Consider the following 16,961-nt stretch of genomic DNA (forward strand, 5'->3'; position numbering starts at 1 on the left):
CCCCCTGGGAACAAAAACAGAATAATTACTAATGTAAAGTGAACAATTTCAATAATCAAAACAGAGTCCTTTTGACATCACCATACCTCAGCAGGACAACCTACAAAATCTATTACATACAGTACAGTGAACCACTAGACTCATGACAGTGTCCAGTATCTATTACATACAGTACAGTGAACCACTAGACTCATGAGTGTCCAGTATCTATTACATACAGTACAGTGAACCACTAGACTCATGACAGTGTCCAGTATCTATTACATACAGTACAGTGAACCACTAGGAGGATGCTAGACTCATGACAGTGTCCAGCGGGTCCCATATCTATCGTTCAGTCCTCTCTGTTATTGGTCTCGCTCCTGTCATCTCCCACATAACATCCCTCTCTCTCTCTCTCTGTGGTAACCAGGCTTCCCCTGCTCTGTAGGAATTAATCTAGCTGCTCTCTGTTTCCAGGGGGATGATACGATGACGGGGGACAGCACCAGTGAGGTGTCTGTATCCTGTTCCTCTACAGATGACACGGCAAGTTTGGGCCCGACCAGCTCCAGCCCAGAGAGCTGTGTGGAGGGGGGCCTGGGGGAGAGGGGGTGCAGGAATCAGGGGGACCAGGGAGGCAGGGCCCATGGCCGCAGCTGGAGCCCTGTAGAGGGCCACACACAAGGGGCCGCCGCAAGAGAAGGTCCAGGAGAAGGAGGAGAGGCAGCGGAGGAGGTGAAGGACAGACTGACGGAGGTGCCACGGCGCCCAGCTAAACATCGTCCCAGCATCAGGTCTCTGTCCCCGTTCAGACGCCACAGCTGGGGAGCTGGGAAGAACACAGCAGGAAACGGAGATATGAACCAACGCAGGTACAGATACTGGAGCTGAACGGAGCGGGAGGGTCTGAGGAGGGTCTGAATGGAGCGGGAGGGTCTGAGGAGGGTCTGAATGGAGCGGGAGGGTCTGAGGAGGGTCTGAGGAGGGTCTGAGGAGGGTCTGAATGGAGCGGGAGGGTCTGGGGAGGGTCTGAGGAGGGTCTGAGGAGGGTCTGAACGGAGCGGGAGGGTCTGAGGAGGGTCTGAGGAGGGTCTGAGGAGGGTCTGAACTGAGCAGGGGCGGGAGGGTCTCAGGAGGGTCTGAGGAGGCACAACTTTTACCAGAACAACAGTTGCAGTCATGTGGCTACACTTCACTGTACTTTACTGTACGTTGCTGTACTTTACTGTACTTTACTGTACTTTACTGTATGTAACTGTACGTTACTGTAATTTACTGTACATTGCTGTACTTTACTGTACTTTACTTTACTGTATGTAACTGTACGTTACTGTACTTTACTGTACGTTGCTGTACTTTACTGTACTTTACTGTACTTTACTGTACATTACTGTACGTTACTGTACTTTGCTGTAAAATACTGTACTTTATTGTACTTTACTGTGCAGTACTGTACGTTACTGTACATTTCTGTAAATTACTGTACACCACTGTACTTTACTCTACAATACTGTACAATACTGTACATTGCTGTGCGTTACTGTACTTTACGTTACCGTAAGTTACTGTACATTGATGTACGTTACTGTACATTGCTGTACGTTACTGTACTTTACGTTACTGTACGTTACTGTACATTGCTGTACGTTACTGTACTTTACGTTACTGTACGTTACTGTACTTTACTGTACATTACTGTACTTTTCACACTCATCCATCAGTTTTGATCACTGATCGAGCCAGGCTGTCATCTTGATGTGTGTAGAAATCCATTTAATCTCTCTATCGTTCCTCTCATCCCTCATCTTCTATCTATCTCCTTCAGGGCCACACAAAGTCCCGGGGAAGGAAAGACAACGTTTCATAGGAGAAGGTACTAATGGAACTTATATTCTGTACATTAGATTGACGTTGTTTAACAATGGAAGCAGTACAACGCCCCAAAGTACTGCGTCCTCATACTGAACATTTAGTACATTACAACACCCCAAAGTACTGCGTCCTCATACTGAACATTTAGTACATTACAACACCCCAAAGTACTGCGTCCTCATACTGAACATTTAGTACATTACAACACCCCAAAGTACTGTGTCCTCATACTGAACATTTAGTACATTACAACACCCCAAATTACTGCGTCCTCATACTGAACATTTAGTACATTACAACGCCCCAAAGTACTGCGTCCTCATACTGAACATTTAGTACTGGAAGCAATACAAAGTACTGCGTCCTCATACTGAACATTTTAATTTTAATATCGGATCAATTAGTCTTCTAATTAATTAATTATTCTTTACCTATCTGCACGAACCCAGCCTTTACTATGAATCATGAGTCCCGTAGGGCTGCACACAATTGGCCCAGCGTCGTCCGGGTTTGGCCGGTGTAGGCCGTCATTGTAAATAAGAATGTTTTCGTAACTGACTTGCCTAGTTAAATGCAGGTTCAATAAATAGATGTATATATCTAATTGATCAGCTGTTGTCAATGCCGACATGAGTATGACATCATGTCATTTAAAGTATACCAGATTTTCAAAATCTCACATACTGTAAAATGAAACGTTATTTTTCACATACTCAAACGGCCTACTATTTAGGACGCAAGTATGGGTATTCGGACAGGGCGAGAGTATGGGTATTCGGACAGGGCGAGAGAATGGGTATTCGGACAGGGCGAGAGAATGGGTATTCGGACAGGGCGAGAGTATGGGTATTCGGACAGGGCTAGAGTATGGGTATTCGGACAGGGCGAGAAAATGGGTATTCGGACAGGGCGAGAGAATGGGTATTCGGACAGGGCGAGAGAATGGGTATTCGGACAGGGCGAGAGAATGGGTATTCGGACAGGGCGAGAGTATGGGTATTCGGACAGGGCGAGAGTATGGGTATTCGGACAGGACGAGAGAATGGGTATTCGGACAGGGCGAGAGAATGGGTATTCAGACAGGGCGAGAGTATGGGTATTCGGACAGGGCGAGAGAATGGGTATTCGGACAGGGCGAGAGAACAGTAATGTAATTCTGCTCTGGAGAGGGGCTCAGTCATTTCCCCTCTATACACTACAGTCACAATCTGCTGATTGTCCCTCAGTGCTGTAAAAGACTCAGTCTATAATATCTCCTGACCCCTGACAGTCCAGCAGCTCTGTGATGTTCTGTGTCTCAGAGCAGTAAAAGACTCAGTCTATAATATCTCCTGACCCCTGACAGTCCAGCAGCTCTGTGATGTTCTGTGTCTCAGTACAGTAAAAGACTCAGTCTATAATATCTCCTGATCCCTGACAGTCCAGCAGCTCTGTGATGTTCTGTGTCTCAGAGCAGTAAAAGACTCAGTCTATAATATCTCCTGGCCCTGACAGTCCAGCAGCTCTGTGATGTTCTGTGTCTCAGCACAGTAAAAGACTCAGTCTATAATATCTCCTGACCCCTGACAGTCCAGCAGCTCTGTGATGTTCTGTGTCTCAGCACAGTAAAAGACTCAGTCTATAATATCTCCTGAACCCTGACAGTCCAGCAGCTCTGTGATGTTCTGTGTCTCAGCACAGTAAAAGACTCAGTCTATAATATCTCCTGATCCCTGACAGTCCAGCAGCTCTGTGATGTTCTGTGTCTCAGTACAGTAAAAGACTCAGTCTATAATATCTCCTGACCCCTGACAGTCCAGCAGCTCTGTGATGTTCTGTGTCTCAGAGCAGTAAAAGACTCAGTCTATAATATCTCCTGACCCCTGACAGTCCAGCAGCTCTGTGATGTTCTGTGTCTCAGAGCAGTAAAAGACTCAGTCTATAATATCTCCTGACCCCTGACAGTCCAGCAGCTCTGTGATGTTCTGTGTCTCAGCGCAGTAAAAGACTCAGTCTATAATATCTCCTGATCCCTGACAGTCCAGCAGCTCTGTGATGTTCTGTGTCTCAGAGCAGTAAAAGACTCAGTCTATAATATCTCCTGACCCCTGACAGTCCAGCAGCTCTGTGATGTTCTGTGTCTCAGCACAGTAAAAGACTCAGTCTATAATATCTCCTGAACCCTGACAGTCCAGCAGCTCTGTGATGTTCTGTGTCTCAGCACAGTAAAAGACTCAGTCTATAATATCTCCTGACCCCTGACAGTCCAGCAGCTCTGTGATGTTCTGTGTCTCAGAGCAGTAAAAGACTCAGTCTATAATATCTCCTGACAGTCCAGCAGCTCTGTGATGTTCTGTGTCTCAGAGCAGTAAAAGACTCAGTCTATAATATCTCCTGACCCCTGACAGTCCAGCAGCTCTGTGATGTTCTGTGTCTCAGTACAGTAAAAGGCTCAGTCTATAATATCTCCTGACAGTCCAGCAGCTCTGTGATGTTCTGTGTCTCAGAGCAGAAAAAGACTCAGTCTATAATATCTCCTGACCCCTGACAGTCCAGCAGCTCTGTGATGTTCTGTGTCTCAGAGCAGTAAAAGACTCAGTCTATAATATCTCCTGACAGTCCAGCAGCTCTGTGATGTTCTGTGTCTCAGAGCAGTAAAAGACTCAGTCTATAATATCTCCTGACCCCTGACAGTCCAGCAGCTCTGTGATGTTCTGTGTCTCAGCGCAGTAAAAGACTCAGTCTATAATATCTCCTGACCCCTGACAGTCCAGCAGCTCTGTGATGTTCTGTGTCTCAGTACAGTAAAAGACTCAGTCTATAATATCTCCTGATCCCTGACAGTCCAGCAGCTCTGTGATGTTCTGTGTCTCAGCGCAGTAAAAGACTCAGTCTATATAATATCTCCTGACCCCTGACAGTCCAGCAGCTCTGTGATGTTCTGTGTCTCAGAGCAGTAAAAGACTCAGTCTATAATATCTCCTGACCCCTGACAGTCCAGCAGCTCTGTGATGTTCTGTGTCTCAGAGCAGTAAAAGACTCAGTCTATAATATCTCCTGACCCCTGACAGTCCAGCAGCTCTGTGATGTTCTGTGTCTCAGAGCAGTAAAAGACTCAGTCTATAATATCTCCTGACCCCTGACAGTCCAGCAGCTCTGTGATGTTCTGTGTCTCAGAGCAGTAAAAGACTCAGTCTATAATATCTCCTGACCCCTGACAGTCCAGCAGCTCTGTGATGTTCTGTGTCTCAGAGCAGTAAAAGACTCAGTCTATAATATCTCCTGACCCCTGACAGTCCAGCAGCTCTGTGATGTTCTGTGTCTCAGAGCAGTAAAAGACTCAGTCTATAATATCTCCTGACTCCTGACAGTCCAGCAGCTCTGTGATGTTCTGTGTCTCAGAGCAGTAAAAGACTCAGTCTATAATATCTCCTGACTCCTGACAGTCCAGCAGCTCTGTGATGTTCTGTGTCTCAGAGCAGTAAAAGACTCAGTCTATAATATCTCCTGACCCCTGACAGTCCAGCAGCTCTGTGATGTTCTGTGTCTCAGAGCAGTAAAAGACTCAGTCTATAATATCTCCTGACCCCTGACAGTCCAGCAGCTCTGTGATGTTCTGTGTCTCAGCGCAGTAAAAGACTCAGTCTATAATATCTCCTGACCCCTGACAGTCCAGCAGCTCTGTGATGTTCTGTGTCTCAGCGCAGTAAAAGGCTCAGTCTATAATATCTCCTGACAGTCCAGCAGCTCTGTGATGTTCTGTGTCTCAGAGCAGTAAAAGACTCAGTCTATAATATCTCCTGACCCCTGACAGTCCAGCAGCTCTGTGATGTTCTGTGTCTCAGCGCAGTAAAAGACTCAGTCTATAATATCTCCTGACCCCTGACAGTCCAGCAGCTCTGTGATGTTCTGTGTCTCAGAGCAGTAAAAGACTCAGTCTATAATATCTCCTGACCCCTGACAGTCCAGCAGCTCTGTGATGTTCTGTGTCTCAGTACAGTAAAAGACTCAGTCTATAATATCTCCTGACCCCTGACAGTCCAGCAGCTCTGTGATGTTCTGTGTCTCAGAGCAGTAAAAGACTCAGTCTATAATATCTCCTGACAGTCCAGCAGCTCTGTGATGTTCTGTGTCTCAGTACAGTAAAAGACTCAGTCTATAATATCTCCTGACCCCTGACAGTCCAGCAGCTCTGTGATGTTCTGTGTCTCAGAGCAGTAAAAGACTCAGTCTATAATATCTCCTGACCCCTGACAGTCCAGCAGCTCTGTGATGTTCTGTGTCTCAGTACAGTAAAATACTCAGTCTATAATATCTCCTGACAGTCCAGCAGCTCTGTGATGTTCTGTGTCTCAGCGCTGTAAAAGACTCAGTCTATAATATCTCCTGACCCCTGACAGTCCAGCAGCTCTGTGATGTTCTGTGTCTCAGTGCTGTAAAAGACTCAGTCTATAATATCTCCTGACCCCTGACAGTCCAGCAGCTCTGTGATGTCCTGTGTCTCAGAGCAGTAAAAGACTCAGTCTATAATATCTCCTGACCCCTGACAGTCCAGCAGCTCTGTGATGTTCTGTGTCTCAGAGCAGTAAAAGACTCAGTCTATAATATCTCCTGACCCCTGACAGTCCAGCAGCTCTGTGATGTTCTGTGTCTCAGTGCAGTAAAAGACTCAGTCTATAATATCTCCTGACCCCTGACAGTCCAGCAGCTCTGTGATGTTCTGTGTCTCAGCGCTGTAAAAGACTCAGTCTATAATATCTCCTGACCCCTGACAGTCCAGCAGCTCTGTGATGTTCTGTGTCTCAGAGCAGTAAAAGACTCAGTCTATAATATCTCCTGACCCCTGACAGTCCAGCAGCTCTGTGATGTTCTGTGTCTCAGAGCAGTAAAAGACTCAGTCTATAATATCTCCTGACCCCTGACAGTCCAGCAGCTCTGTGATGTTCTGTGTCTCAGCGCAGTAAAGGACTCAGTCTATAATATCTCCTGACCCCTGACAGTCCAGCAGCTCTGTGATGTTCTGTGTCTCAGTGCAGTAAAAGACTCAGTCTATAATATCTCCTGACCCCTGACAGTCCAGCAGCTCTGTGATGTTCTGTGTCTCAGCGCTGTAAAAGACTCAGTCTATAATATCTCCTGACCCCTGACAGTCCAGCAGCTCTGTGATGTTCTGTGTCTCAGAGCAGTAAAAGACTCAGTCTATAATATCTCCTGACCCCTGACAGTCCAGCAGCTCTGTGATGTTCTGTGTCTCAGAGCAGTAAAAGACTCAGTCTATAATATCTCCTGACCCCTGACAGTCCAGCAGCTCTGTGATGTTCTGTGTCTCAGTGCAGTAAAAGACTCAGTCTATAATATCTCCTGACCCCTGACAGTCCAGCAGCTCTGTGATGTTCTGTGTCTCAGAGCAGTAAAAGACTCAGTCTATAATATCTCCTGACCCCTGACAGTCCAGCAGCTCTGTGATGTTCTGTGTCTCAGAGCAGTAAAAGACTCAGTCTATAATATCTCCTGACCCCTGACAGTCCAGCAGCTCTGTGATGTTCTGTGTCTCAGAGCAGTAAAAGACTCAGTCTATAATATCTCCTGATCCCTGACAGTCCAGCAGCTCTGTGATGTTCTTTGTCTCAGTACAGTAAAAGACTCAGTCTATAATATCCCCTGACCCCTGACAGTCCAGCAGCTCTGTGATGTTCTGTGTCTCAGCACAGTAAAAGACTCAGTCTATAATATCTCCTGACCCCTGACAGTCCAGCAGCTCTGTGATGTTCTGTGTCTCAGTGCTGTAAAAGACTCAGTCTATAATATCTCCTGACCCCTGACAGTCCAGCAGCTCTGTGATGTTCTGTGTCTCAGAGCAGTAAAAGACTCAGTCTATAATATCCCCTGACAGTCCAGCAGCTCTGTGATGTTCTGTGTCTCAGTGCAGTAAAGGACTCAGTCTATAATATCTCCTGACCCCTGACAGTCCAGCAGATTGACTTGTTCTTCTTCTCTGCCTCCAGCTACAGCCTGGAGGGTCTCAGTGAAGTAGGGGATGATGGGAAGGACCCGTCAGCCCTGGGTGGCATTACTCAGGAGGCTAGGCTGCGTGGGGTGGTCTGTCACCAGGGCAACAGCGAGGAGAGGGTCAGGTCTCTAGTATCTCTGACAGAAGAACACCAATCTGAGCTGGGGGTTCGCACCACGGAGCACGGACAGGTACGTCATTATGGATCTGTTATACAGTCTCAACCTAACATTCAAATAGGTGTATTATTGTGGGGTGGCAGGTAACCTAGTGGTTAGAACGTTGGACTAGTAACTGAAAGGTTGCAAGATCAAATCCCCGAGCTGACAAGGTAAAAATCTGTCGTTCTGCCCCTGAACAAGGCAGTTAACCCATTGTTCCTAGGCCGTCATTGAAACAAATAATTTGTTCTTAATTAACTGACTTGCTTCGTTAAATAAAGGTAAAACCCCCACAAAAAATATGATGTGATTGGTTGATTGAAGATGAGGATTGTTGATTGTTTTTGTTTTTCTACATCAGAAGTCCAGGAGGCATCGTCCGTTGAGACACAGCTGTCCTCCCATGACCCTCCCACTGACCAAGTCAGTGTCCACGCTCAGCATCAACCAGAGAGACATGGATAGTCAGTACAGTATACCTCTTAGTCTAACCCTGACCCCTGACCCCTGACCCCTGACCAAGTCAGTGTCCACGCTCAGCATCAACCAGAGAGACATGGACAGTCAGTACAGTATACCTCTTAGTCTAACCCTGACCCCTGACCCCTGACCAAGGCAGTGTCCACGCTCAGCATTGACCAGAGAGACATGGATAGTCAGTACAGTATACCTCTTAGTCTAACCCTGACCCCTGACCCCTGACCAAGTCAGTGTCCACGCTCAGCATCGACCAGAGAGACATGGATAGTCAGTACAGTATACCTCTTAGTCTTACCCTGACCCCTGACCCTTGACCAAGTCAGTGTCCACGCTCAGCATCAACCAGAGAGACATGGATAGTCAGTACAGTATACCTCTTAGTCTAACCCTGACCCCTGACCCCTGACCAAGTCAGTGTCCACGCTCAGCATCAACCAGAGAGACATGGACAGTCAGTACAGTATACCTCTTAGTCTAACCCTGACCCCTGACCCCTGACCAAGTCAGTGTCCACGCTCAGCATCAACCAGAGAGACATGGACAGTCAGTACAGTATACCTCTTAGTCTAACCCTGACCCCTGACCAAGTCAGTGTCCACGCTCAGCATCGACCAGAGAGACATGGATAGTCAGTACAGTATACCTCTTAGTCTAACCCTGACCTCTGACCCCTGACCCCTGACCAAGTCAGTGTCCACGCTCAGCATCAACCAGAGAGACATGGATAGTCAGTACAGTATACCTCTTAGTCTAACCCTGACCCCTGACCCCTGACCAAGTCAGTGTCCACGCTCAGCATCAACCAGAGAGACATGGACAGTCAGTACAGTATACCTCTTAGTCTAACCCTGACCCCTGACCAAGTCAGTGTCCACGCTCAGCATCGACCAGAGAGACATGGATAGTCAGTACAGTATACCTCTTAGTCTAACCCTGACCTCTGACCCCTGACCCCTGACCAAGTCAGTGTCCACGCTCAGCATCAACCAGAGAGACATGGATAGACAGTACAGTATGCCTCTTAGTCTAACCCTGACCCCTGACCAAGTCAGTGTCCACGCTCAGCATCGACCAGAGAGACATGGATAGTCAGTACAGTATACCTCTTAGTCTAACCCTGACCCCTGACCCCTGACCAAGTCAGTGTCCACGCTCAGCATCAACCAGAGAGACATGGATAGTCAGTACAGTATACCTCTTAGTCTAACCCTGACCTCTGACCCCTGACCCCTGACCAAGTCAGTGTCCACGCTCAGCATCAACCAGAGAGACATGGATAGTCAGTACAGTATGCCTCTTAGTCTAACCCTGACCCCTGACCCCTGACCCCTGACCAAGTCAGTGTCCACGCTCAGCATCAACCAGAGAGACATGGACAGTCAGTACAGTATACCTCTTAGTCTAACCCTGACCCCAGACCCTGATCCTGAACCTAACCCTGACCCTCCCCCTAACCCTGACATTGACCTTGACCCTAACCCTGACTCCAAACCCTGACCAAGTCAGTGTCCTTGATCCCCATCTGATAGTTTGGTGTCTCATTTCAGTCTCAGTACTCTATCCCTCTCTATCAGGTCTAGGTCCTGTGACATGTTGGGTTCTCTATCAGGTCTAGGTCCTGTGACATGTTGGGTTCTCTATCAGGTCTAGGTCATGTGACGTGTAGGGTTCTCTATCAGGTCTAGGTCCTGTGACGTTTAGGGTTCTCTATCAGGTCTAGGTCCTGTGACGTGTAGGGTTCTCTATCAGGTCTAGGTCCTGTGAGATGTAGGGTTCTCTAATCAGGTCTAGGTCCTGTGAGATGTAGGGTTCTCTATCAGGTCTAGGTCCTGTGACATGTAGGGTTCTCTATCAGGTCTAGGTCCTGTGAAGTTTAGGGTTCTCTATCAGGTCTAGGTCCTGTGACATGTAGGGTTCTCTATCAGGTCTAGGTCCTGTGACATGTAGGGTTCTCTATCAGGTCTAGGTCCTGTGACATGTAGGGTTCTCTATCAGGTCTAGGTCCTGTGACATGTAGGGTTCTCTATCAGGTCTAGTTCCTGTGACATGAAGGGTTTGATTAGGAGAAGACTTGGGGCTGTATGATTATGACAAGACTTGGGGCTGTGTGATTATGAGAAGACTTGGGGCTGTGTGATTATGAGAAGACTTGGGGCTGTGTGATTGAGAAGACTTGGGTCCGAGTCCTGATTCATTAACATTTTAGCCTTTTAGATCATAATGAATTAGATTACATTGACAGGGGGGACCTGATCCTAGATCACCACTCCTACCCTGAGACCTGATCCTAGACCACCACTCCTTCCCTGAGACCTGATCCTAGACCACCACTCCTACCCTGAGGCCTGATCCTAGACCACCTCTCCTACCCTGAATCCTGATCCTAGATCACCACTCCTACCCTGAGACCTGATCCTAGATCACCACTCCTACCCTGAGACCTGATCCTAGATCACCACTCCTACCCTGAGACCTGATCCTAGATCACCACTCCTTCCCCGAGACCTGATCCTAGACCCCCACTCCTACCCTGAGACCTGATCCTAGACCACCACTCCTACCCTGAGACCTGATCCTAGATCACCACTCCTACCCTGAGACCTGATCCTAGATCAACACTCCTACCCTGAGGCCTGATCCTAGACCTGATCCTAGATCACCACTCCTACCCTGAGACCTGATCCTAGACCACCACTCCTACCCTGAGGCCTGATCCTAGATCAACACTCCTACTTTGAGACCTGATCCTAGACCTGATCCTAGATCACCACTCCTACCCTGAGGCCTGATCCTATATCACCACTCCTACCCTGAGACCTGATACTAGACCTGATCCTAGACCTGATCCTATATCACCACTCCTACCCTGAGACCTGATCCTAGACCACCACACCTACCCTTAGGCCTGATCCTAGATCACAACTCCTACCCTGTGACCTGATCCTAGACCTGATCCTAGACCACCACTCCTACCCTTAGGCCTGATCCTAGATCACCACTCCTACCCTGAGACCTGATCCTAGACCTGATCCTAGACCACCACTCCTACCCTGAGACCTGATCCTAGATCACCACTCCTACCCTGAGACCTGATCCTAGACCACCACTCCTACCGTGAGACCTGATCCTAGATCACCACTCCTTCCCTGAGACCTGATCCTAGACCACCACACCTACCCTGAGACCTGATCCTAGACCACCACTCTTACCCTGAGACCTGATCCTAGACCACCACTCTTACCCTGAGGCCTGATCCTATATCACCACTCCTACCCTGAGGCCTGATCCTAGATCACCACTCCTACCCTGAGACCTGATCCTAGATCACCACTCCTACCCTGAGACCTGATCCTAGACCTGATACTATATCACTAGTCCTACCCTGAGACCCTGATACTATATCACCAGTCCTACCCTGAGACCTGATCCTAGACCACTAGTCCAACCCTGAGACCCTGATACTATATCACTAGTCTTACCCTGAGACCTGATCCTAGACCACTACTCCTACCCGGAGTGCTTGATAGGTTGATCCTTCTGACCCCTGGGGGTTAAAGCTAGTCCTTCCCATCTCCTCTTCCTCTGTTCTTCTACAGGTACCAGGTCATTCTCCAGCACTTCTGGCTCTCTGGCTTACAGGTGAGGAAAGACTACTGCATTACTCACTACAGAGTTACAACACATGTGGTGTGTAGTGTGTTGGGAAGGACTACTGCATTACTCACTACAGAGTTACAGCACATGTGGTGTGTAGTGTGTTGGGAAGGACTACTGCATTACTCACTACAGAGTTACAGCACATGTGGTGTATAGTGTGTTGGGAAGGACTACTGCATTACTCACTACAGAGTTACAGCACATGTGGTGTGTAGTGTGTTGGGAAGGACTACTGCATTACTCACTACAGAGTTACAGCACATGTGGTGTATAGTGTGTTGGGAAGGACTACTGCATTACTCACTACAGAGTTACAGCACATGTAGTGTGTTGGGAAGGACTACTGCATTACTCACTACAGAGTTACAGCACATGTAGTGTGTTTGGGGTTATGGGTCAGGGTTAGGGGTTAGGTTTAGGGTTGGGGTCAGGTTTAGGATTAGGGGTTAGGGGTCAGGTTTAGGACTAGGGGTTAGGTTTAGGGTTGGGGTCAGGTTTAGGATTAGGGGTTAGGTTTTGGACTAGGGGTTAGGTTTAGGGTTGGGGTCAGGTTTAGGATTAGGGGTTAGGTTTAGGACTAGGGGTTAGGGTTAGGGTTAGGGTTAGGACTAGGGGTTATGTTTAGGGATGGGGTCAGGTTTAGGATTAGGGGTTAGGTTTAGGACTAGGGGTTAGGGTAAGGGTTAGGACTAGGGGTTAGGGTCAGGTTTAGGGTTAGAGGTTAGGTTTAGGGTTGGGGTTAGAAATTAGGGAAAAAATGATATAAATCAATTTTAGCTCCCCACAAGGACAGTAATACCATCTGTGTGTCTGTGTGTGTGTCTGTGTGTGTGTGTGTGTGTGTCTGTGTGTGTGTCTGTGTGTGTGTGTGTGTGTGTGTCTGTGTGTGTGTCTGTGTGTGTGTCTGTGTGTGTGTCTGTGTGTGTGTCTGTCTGTGTGTCTGTGTGTGTGTCTGTCTGTGTGTCTGTGTGTGTGTCTGTGTGTGTGTGTGTGTGTGTGTGTGTCTGTGTGTGTGTGTGTGTGTGTGTGTCTGTGTGTGTGTGTGTGTGTGTGTGTGTGTGTGTGTGTGTGTGTGTGTGTGTGTCTGTGTGTGTCTGTGTGTGTCTGTGTGTGTCTGTGTGTGTCTGTGTGTGTGTGTGTGTGTGTCTGTGTGTGTCTGTGTGTGTCTGTGTGTGTGTGTAAATACAGTTGTAGTTGGAAGATACACTTACATTGGAGTCATTAAAACTCGTTTTTCAAACACTCCACACATTTCCTGTCAACAAACTATAGTTTTGGCAAGTCAGTTAGGACATCTACTTTGTGCATGACACAAGTAATTTTTCCAACAATTGTTTACAGACAGATTATTTCACTGTATCACAATTCCAGTGGGTCAGAAGTTTACATACACTAAGTTGACTGTGCCTTTAAACAGCTTGGAAAAATCCAGAAGTCGATGTCATGGCTTTAGAAGCTTCTGATAGGCTAATTGACATCATTTGAGTCAATTGGAGGTGTACCTGTGGATGTATTTCAAGGCCTACCTTCAAACTCAGTGCCTCTTTGCTTGACATCATGGGAAAATCTAAAGAAATCAGCCAAGACCTCAGAATAAAACTTTGTAGACCTTCACAAGTCTGGTTCATCCTTGGGAGGGATTTCCAAACACCTGAAGGTACCACGTTCATCTGTACAAACAATAGTACGCAAGTATAAACACCATGGGACCACGCAGCCGTCATACCGCTCAGGAAGGAGACACGTTCTGTCTCCTAGAGATGAACATACTTTGGTGCGAAAAGTGCAAATCAATCCCAGAACAACAGCAAAGGACCTTGTGAAGATGCTGGAGGAAACAGGTACAAAAGTATCTATATCCACAGTAAAACAAGTCCTATACCGACATAACCCGAAAGGCCGCTCAGCAAGGAAGAAGCCACTGCTCCAAAACCGCCATAAAAAAGCCAGACTACGGTTTGCAACTGCACATGGGGACAAAGATCGTACTTTTTGGAGAAATGTCCTCTGGTCTGATGAAACAAAAATAGAACTGTTTGGCCATAATGACCACCGTTATGTTTGGAGGAAAAAGGGGGATGCTTGCAAGCCGAAGAACACCATCCCAACCGTGAAGCACGGGGGTGGCAGCATCATGTGTGGGGGTACTTTGCTGCAGGAGGGACTGGTGCCCTTCACAAAATAAATGGCATCATGAGGGTGGAAAATTATGTGGATATATTGAATCAACATCTCAAGACATCAGTCAGGAAGTTAAAGCTTGGTCGCAAATGGGTCTTCCAAATGGACAATGACCCCAAGCATACTTCCAAAGTTGTGGGAAATGGCTTAAGGACAACAAAGTCAAGGTATTGGAGTGGCCATCACAAAGCCCTGACCTTAATCCTATAGAACATTTGTTGGCAGAACTGAAAAAGCGTGTGCGAGCAAGGAGGCCTACAAACCTGACTCAGTTACACCAGCTCTGTCAGGAGGAATGGGCCAAAATTCACCCAACTTATTGTGGGAAGCTTGTGGAAGGCTACCCGAAACGTTTGACCCAAGTTAAACAATGTAAAGGCAATGCTACCAAATACTAATTGAGTGAATGTAAACTTCTGACCCACTGGGAATGTGATTAAAGAAATAAAAGCTGAAATAAATCATTCTCTCTACTATTATTCTGACATTTCACATTCTTAAAATAAAGTGGTGATCCTATCTGACCTAAGAGAGGGAATTTTTACTAGGATTAAATGTCAGGAATTGTGAAAAACTGAGTTTAAATGTATTTGGCTAAGGTGTATGTAAACTTCCGACTTCATCTGTATATATATATATAATGTATATTAATGGCTGTGTCCCTTCTCTGTGTGTGCATGTGCATTCATACGGACGTGTGTGTGTGTGTGAACCTCTCTGTCCCCTGTGTGTGTATGTATGTGTGTGTGTGTGAACCTCTCTGTCCCCTGTGTGTGTATGTATGTATGTGTGTGTGTGTGTGTGTGTGTGTGTGTGTGTGTGTGTGTGTGTGTGTGTGTGTGTGTGTGTATGAACCTCGCTGTCCCCTGTGTGTGTATGTATGTGTGTGTGTGTGTGTGTGTGTGTGTGTGTGTGTGTGTGTGTGTGTGTGTGTGAACCTCTCTGTCCCCTGTGTGTGTATGTGTGTGTGTGTGTGTGTGTGTGTGTGTGTGTGTGTGTGTGTGTGTGTGTGTGTGTGTGTGTGTGTGTGTGTGTGTGTGTGTGTGTGTATGAACCTCTCTGTCCCCTGTGTGTAGTATATCTGAGAAGGACATAGCGGGTCCCCTGAGGACGGACTTTGAGGGGAAGAGTGGAACCAAGGTTAGCCGAACCTTCAGCTACCTCAAGAACAAGATATACAAGAAGACCAGGGTGAGTACTACTACACTGCTGCATTATTACTGCATTACCACTACACTACAAATACATTACTACACTGCTGCATTATTACTGCATTACCACTACACTACAAATACATTACTACACTACTGCATTATTACTGCATTACTACTACATTACTACACTACTGCATTATTACTGCATTACTACTACACTACTAATACATTACTACACTACTGCATTATTACTGCATTACTACTACATTACTAGATTATTACTACTACATTACAGCATTATTACTAAACTACTACAGCGTTACTACTACACTACTACATTATTACTAAACTACTACAACGTTACTACTACACTACTGCATTATTACTAAACTACTACAACGTTACTACTACACTACTGCAGTATTGCTAAACTACTACAACGTTACTACTACACTACTACAGTATTACTACACTACTACAACGTTACTACTACACCACTACATTATTACTAAACTACTACAACGTTACTACTACACTACTACATTATCACTAAACTACTACAACGTTACTACTACACTACTGCATTATTACTACACTACTATATTATTACTAAACTACTATATTATTACTAAACTACTACAACATTACTACTACACTCCTAATACATTACTACTACACTACTAGAGTATTACTAAACTACTACAACGGTACTACTGCACTACCAGAGTATTACTAAACTACTACAACGTTACTACTACACTACCAGAGTATTACTAAACTACTACAACGTTACTACTACACCACTGCATTATTACTAAACTACTACAACGTTACTACTACACTACTACATTATTACTCAACTACTACAACATTACTACTACACTACTAATACATTACTACTAAACTACTGCATTACTACACTACTAATACACTACTACTACACTACTGCATTATTACTACAGTACTACTGCATTACTAACACACTACTACATTATTACTAAACTACTACAACGTTACTACTACACCACTACATTATTACTAAACTACTACAACGTTACTACTACACTACCAGAGTATTACTAAACTACTACAATGTTACTACTACACTACTACATTATTCCTAAACTACTACATTACTACTATACTACTGCATTATTACTAGACTTCTACAGTATTACTAAACTACTACACTATTACTAAACTACTACACCGTTACTACTACACTACTGCATTATTACTAAACTACTACAACGTTACTACTACACCACTGCATTATTACTAAACTACTACAACGTTACTACTACACTACTGCATTATTACTAAACTACTACTACATTACTGCCACACTACTACATTATCACTAAACTACTACAATGTTACTACTTCGCTACTAGATTATTACTAAACTACTACGACGTTACTACTTCACTACTACATAATTACTACTTCACTACTACATTATTACTAAACTACTACAGCATTACT

Source organism: Salvelinus alpinus, chromosome 5 (assembly GCF_045679555.1).
Source record: "Salvelinus alpinus chromosome 5, SLU_Salpinus.1, whole genome shotgun sequence".
Classification (NCBI taxonomy): domain Eukaryota; kingdom Metazoa; phylum Chordata; class Actinopteri; order Salmoniformes; family Salmonidae; genus Salvelinus; species Salvelinus alpinus.